The sequence below is a fragment of the Leptodactylus fuscus genome, chromosome 2 (genome assembly GCF_031893055.1).
Source record: "Leptodactylus fuscus isolate aLepFus1 chromosome 2, aLepFus1.hap2, whole genome shotgun sequence".
NCBI lineage: Eukaryota > Metazoa > Chordata > Amphibia > Anura > Leptodactylidae > Leptodactylus > Leptodactylus fuscus.
In genome coordinates this window covers 88,196,419-88,203,707 of record NC_134266.1, presented here as the reverse complement: position 1 = coordinate 88,203,707, position 7,289 = coordinate 88,196,419, and positions in this window count along the sequence as shown.

Here is a 7,289-nt window from a genome sequence, read left to right as displayed (position 1 = left end):
GCTTTTGCTTCTCAGTAAGTGTAATGTTGATTTAATGTCAGCTATGTTTCCTTATTCGTTGTCACTGCTTGGCCATGATTAATATACATTGAAATTAACTGGCGTTTCACTTACTGAGAGGTGAAAACGCTGGCGGTCTGGGGACTGAATGTGGCTGTGGCACCACCCATAAGGTATACCTTTTGATCAGGGAAAATCTATTTAATGCCTTTTTTTCTTATTAATAGATTACTTAATTGAAATGCATATATTCTGTACCCTGCATCTGTGACACACAGCTGATGACTACATTGGGTGTGTCTGTCTTTAATAGGCAAGGTGATTCCTCTTCTGAAACTTGTAATCCAAATATGACATGCACCAACATGATTATGCTTAGTAACTGAAAATACAATGTATATCGCCCATGGACTATTACGTCAAGAATGTTCACATTTATTCACATGGCTAAATTTGAAACCTGGTGTAAGCGTCATAAAAACCCCAAACCTATGGGGAACGTCACATTCTTAAGTTGTTGGTAAGTGAAAGCTACTTTTAGATTTTCATGTAAAAGGGGTTGTTTGTGATTTACAAAACGCAATTCTTTTCTACAGATACTAAACCACTCCTGTCTATGATCTGTCTAATATTATACCATGCCCTTATTACTGTAGATGAGCTGCAGGACCAGGCATAGGCAATGGACATGAGTTAACCATTTCTGGAGTAATAAGTAGCTTTTTCCTTTAAAAAAATACTAATCCTGGACAATCTATTTTAAGTGGTCAATAACTGTAAATGGCTGTATATAATATATACTGGTTCCTGGTTTTGCTACAATTATATAATTCTTAATGTAGGCAAACCCATCGTAATTTAAAACATGCAATGTCCATTGCTCCTTTGTATATTGTGAAATAAATAATTTATCTTGGTAACTGAGGGGAAAAAGACATTACATTCTGGTGAGTCTGACCTATCTGTGTTACTGGATTAATATGCCTCATCCTAATGACAGACTCCCTTTAAATGAACTAAAGCTATAGTACAAAATGGCTTTGTATCACTGTTATTTACAGTGAATCTGTGGTCAAACTACATTAAGAATTATTCAGCTGCCTGCTCTTAACGTGTACCTCCTTCCTTCTCCACTCTCTCCTGGCTGAAAAACTCTCTCCCAGCTGCCGGTTTTGTGTCACATTGTCTTGCTTTTTCAGTCCATGAGGCTGCGCTCCCCCACATATCTGACCAGCCAATAAATCACTCCCACAGGGGTCAAAATGAAAGGAGGTCACGTGCCGCTGTGATATTTCATTTGCTGGCTGAAATGCTCACAGGGAGGGGTAGTGAACTTGCAAACAAAACATTACAGCTGAAAATAAATCATAAACAATGTGCTGAGTTTAGACAGGATACATATTAGGAATTTTTTTTTTTTTTTTTTTAATCCTATTGTCATATAATATGTGTGTGTGTGTGTGTGTGTGTGTGTGTGTGTATATATATATATATATATATATATATATATATATATATATATAATAAATTTTATTATGAGGAACATTTGTTTGCTTAGCATATTGTATGAAAACAATAATCATACCACGGACCCCAAAGGTATCCTTTGCCTTTTAAAGTATGTTTTGCTGTCTCACTGTTGGAGAGATGTGAGCCTGTGTGTGTTGGGTTCCTATTGGTCCTGAATTGTATAGGTGGTTGCAGTGTGTATCTTAGGTGTGTGGACTATGTTATGTGTAATTCATGCTTGATTTGCAACCTGATAGGAGTAAATTAACCCCTTGCAGTTGTACCAGCATTGTTTGTTTACCATAGCAGATTTAGGCTCTTTCATGCATGTCATGTTTGCTCATTGTGTACCTGCTCATATCTGTGCATAGAGTGGGACACCAATGGAGGAACTATCAATAATGGTGTTCTCTGGTGAATGCCAGTTGAACTACACGGTGAGATGTATGGGATGGTATCCTCACTGGCCTTTTTTGCGATACTGTGAGAGCTGCGCCTGGTGGGCTACCAATCCATACATCTCTCCTTATTGGCATTTTTGTGGGCCTGTTGTGACGACTACTGAGAGTCTGAGGAAGGTGTTATCCGACCGAAAAATGTTTAACTCTACTATATGCACACTTGTGATAGATAAATAAATGGAAACTTGAATTCATGTGATCGTGTGTGAAGTCCATCATTTATGGTTGGTTAAAAATTTGTCTGTGTCTTTTACTAACAACAAGTACTTAGCCAGATATGTTCGGAGTTGACAATCCCATCATGTAAAGTGCTCCACAGAATAAAGTGCTATTCTGCATTTTGATCATTCTGATAATTCATTTAAGTATCATGCTGATAATATGCTATTTCTATCCATTATTATGCAGTAATACATACCAGTATAGGCTTGAAACTTGCATGACTACATAGCATCTATCAAACTTAGTATGCCGAAATTCACCTCAGGGTGCTTCACACTGTTAGGGAAGAGTCTCTGTGCAAGTGAACAAGCCGCTTACCGAGATCACAGAGGTCAGTCCTTGGGTAAAAGATTAGAGAAGAAAGTATTGTTTTGATTTAAGGATACTCAGTCACATCAGGCAAACTTCCAGTTATATTCCAGTAATGATCAAAGTCTTAGTTATTGATTTGCATTTTTTTTTCTTATTTTTCTATTTAAAAAAACAAAAAATTGTTTACAGTTTTGTGGGAAAGTATCGTGACACCTACATCATCAGTTAGAGGCGCCAGCACTGACCTGCAGAACCATACTGTGTTGCCATGAAATCTTACGTACATGGAAAATGCCATTGTTGTGACTGTTGTTTATCACTGTCAGCCGGTCACTCCAGTTTTCCTGCTATGCTTTTCTGATTCTCTGTTATTACACTTATAAAAACTTTTACATGTTTCTGATCTCTTTGTAAACCATTATTCCAGTTATTTGTTGTACTCTTATGTAGGTGATTTACTCCTGAGCACACACTAGTAAAAACACTATGGTGGTAATAACACCTACTGCAATAGAAAACCTGCCCCTAGCCACCAATTGGATTTGGTAATATTTATTATATACAATACTGCCATGGCCTTCTTTAGGTAGGCAGCCCTGTTCTTTCAAGTGCGTTGAAAACTTGGGAAATTCTATTTATATTACTAGTTTTCAGGGTGCATGTTTAGGAATCTATGTAGGGATGTTTTCCTCCAATGAATCTAAGCATAGAAAACGGATGTACAGATGACTGCAGAGTATCCTAATGTATAACTATGCAAGACTGAAAGACATGAAGACCTAATGAGTTGCAAAGATCATAACAGTCAGTAACATGATATACCCATGGTCCCTTATCTGCAGTAATTGGCATAGTAACTAATTTGGCATTACAGGCCACTGTATATGTGCATGTGAATGGGGCTTAGTGTCATTAAATTGCTGTACATAATCATACTTGTATGGACGTAACTGTGCCAGGGTTCCAAAAAACCCAATCACCAACCCACAAACACGTGTGACCCTAAATGTGACCTTTAAAGGTGGACTCTGCTTCCACACTCGCCTATCACACTAGGCTGGATATGAAGCAACCCCACACAACTATCAGCCACTAACCACCACTTACTGTAGATGAAACACCGATCTAGCCAGACTACTCACACAACTAGCACATGGCATACAAATCACACAACTAGCACATGGCATACAAATGGTAACAAAGCTAATCAGTATTTTCTTTCTCATCGGGATTGTGGGGACGATTAGAGCCAAGAACAATTTTATCAAATTTTACATTTACTATATACAAAAATACAGTGCGTGTAGGAAGATGTAATAAAAAACAAAAATATAAAATAAAGAGTTAATAAAATAATGAAACAGACCTCTTACAACCCTGACTGTGGAGAGTGGGGAAAGATTTGGATGGATCTACACTTTGGGCTGCATCTACTGTATCTGACAAAGGGGGTCCTGGACATCATCCGTTTTGGAAGGACCCACTAACTCTCTATTTTGAATCTTCCCACCTGTGACTGATGGAAAATTACATCTGAGAAATCAAGAAAATATGACCCATTTATGGAATATGCTGTAACTCTGCGTGGGTACCTCATATGATAGGTATGATATGCCTCGCGAGTGATGTCAAATGTTCTTACAAGTCAAAGCATACCAAATGTACAGAGTACACTGATTTCCATAGATATATATTTTGGGTGGTTATTAATGTTACTGTTCACCAAGCTTGACTTCAGAGATTGGTTTGGGTTCCCCAACTATTTATGTTTACTGATGGTTATAAAACAAAACTTATGACCCCCATGCCTTTTATGTAGTATTTCCAATTTGTCTTTTATACAGCATTTTAACCTGGCAGGCTTCCCGACTGGAAAAAGATGGCCAATGTGTTTGGTCTATAACCCTCTCATAAAGACCCTAGGTTCTTTGCATGGCTTTTGTTAATTTGTTGTCTGATCTGAATGAACATCCTGCGTAATTGATCTCCTGCATCCTGACTGAGGAGTACAAATTAGAATTAACATATACATTAGACACACAACAAGTTATAACCTCCACAATGAACAAAAACCATAAGCAGAAGAAAATTCAGGACTACACAGTACATTATATACACAGCTCACCGCAGGCAGTAACAGGTTTACAGACATTGCAAAAAGAGAAACCTCTAAATAAAGAGTAGGCTTGAAAACCGCACATGTTCATGACTGTGTAGATGCTTGTATCTCTTGATAAGATGATAATAGCTTACTCTCCACAGTAAGTATGTTTTCCTGTTTTGTTACATTAACGTACAATTGACCTGATCAAAAAGGTAAAGTTCAAACGTCTTTCCTGCTGTGCCTTTGCGTTTAATACTTTTACATAACAGATTGTCCATTACAGCTGTAGCAAGGACATGTCCAATGGATTTCAAGCTAAGCGTCTTATCTCCCACCTAAGTAAGAAGATCACATTAACTTGTTTCTCTGCTCAACAGGCAGTAATACTTCGTTACACATTTATAGATAGTACAGATAAATCCTGTTAACACAGAGCAAAGATCATCTTTACCGAAAACAAAATATTGCCTTCATAGCCGAAAGGAGCACTTCATATAAATGATGTATTTATGCTAAATGAAGGAATATAGATTGCATAATATACATACTAATTGTTTGCATAATCAGTTATAGTGGTAGTTGCAGAAGTTGCTTGTCTTCATTTCTTTCTATTCTTACATCCTGGAGAAAGAAAATCGCCTTCTGTACTTCTGTCTGTGGTTTGTTTATATGGAAAAGTGTTAGCAGTACAAAACAAGTCAAATGAACAGGCAAAGGACAGCATATGCACTGTAGTACCTAGTGGTGGTACATCTTCAATATATGACAAAAAAGAACAAGAAACATCTAAAACATACAAACACAACACAATGAGTCAGACGAAAAAGGAAAAAGAACAGAAAAACCAGAGGAGAAGTGAAGGGAATGTGTTTAAGGGGCTCTATCATTGTGAAAAGTCATTTTTAAGTAAGTACATCCTTGCATAGCCTTTAGAAAGGCTATTCCACACATACCTTTTGTATGTAAATCACCTCAGTGGTTTTTGAATGAGCCCATTTTTATTTATATGCTAATTAGCATCTTGGTGCACCCTGGAAGTTTCATCGTGCACCTTCTGCCTATTCTTTCCTATGTATGTGTTTAGCACAGGCTGCTGCTGATGACTTCCTGTTTGCACACACAGATAGGAAAGAATAGCAGAGAGACAGTGCTGCTGGGAACTTCCTGTGCTGGCTGGAAGCTAATTAGCATATGAATAAAAACAGGCTCATTCAAAAACCACTGAGGTGATTTAAAAAAAAAAAGGTAGGTGTGGAATAGCCTTTCTAAAGCCTATGCAAGGATGTGCTTAGTTAAAAAATGACTTTTCCCAATGGCAGAGCCCCAGGAGACCTAGGGTAGAGTGGGTGTTTGTGGGAACCTCCAGGACTGAGATAAATACAATGTTACCAACAGAAGTGAATGGAGGAAAGTCTTAGCACCATCGATCACGATTATGTGTCTCAAAATACCCTGTGTGAATGACACAATGATGCTAAGACTTGCCTAATATCAGGAATAAAATCCACAATAGATGCTGGATTAGGCAATCTTTATTATACCAAAATCCTACTATAATTGTATATAATCATTTCTATTTTGTGGTGAGTAAGGCTATGGCTTTTCACAGACAGTCCGCAGAGGTTTCCTTCTTCTTACATTTGTGTCCCCATTACTATCCTTAGGACAGGCCATCAGAATTATATATTGTTGATTCTCTTACCTTATTCATTTACTTGGGTGAATGAATGGCCAGAATTTCCTTTATGTACAAGAGACATACTATACTATGAGATGACTATGACATACTATAACATTATATTGTTGCTAAGGTTTTATGGAGACAGCTCAAGTGTACGATTTATTGCTCAAAAAATATGAAATACAATTTGTCTTAAAAAAAAATAAGATATCTTGTGACTGAGTATGGAGAATCTAAAAAGTAATGGTTTCTGGAAGGTTTAAAAACACTAAACACTAAAAAAGGATAACCACTGTGCCCCTAAGGGGTTTATACAGTGAAAAACACCATCTGAACATAATGCAACGTAATCTGTCTTTCCTAACATCCATCCTCTATCATAGGACAGCCAGGACGCCAACAACACCTTAGACATTCAGCCAGTCCTACCTAAATTGGCATTTTGACCAAGTTTTCGCTAATGTGTACGGGTGCTGGCGGCGTTAAATATTAACTGGAATCCTTATTTCCGAAAACAGAATTACCTTTCATATGTTACAGCACTTAGTTCAAAGTTAGGACAAAGGACACACTTCTGAAATAGTTGCCTTTATCAGATATTCTCTGAATTTTCTGAAAGACCAAAAGCTAAGTAAATATTTAAATTCCATTCCCACACATTAACCTTTACAAGGAAGCATGCTGTGCCTTTGAAAAGATTGTAAGGAACTAAATCAATTATAAAGATCTTAATGTGAGAGTGAAAAAATTATTAGAGTGTTTTTGTGTAAGGGTGAAGCTGGATCACTTGAGGATGGGGCATGTTCCAGATACTGTGTGAAGGGTAAGTGCTCCTGGCACCAGAAGCAACACTTAAGTCTTTGAGGACAACAATGATATCTACTAGAGATGAGCGAACACTAAAATGTCCGAGGTTCGAAATCCGATTCGAACAGCCGCACCCTGTTCGACTGTTCGAACGGATTTCGAACCCCATTATAGTCTATGGGGGGAAATGCTC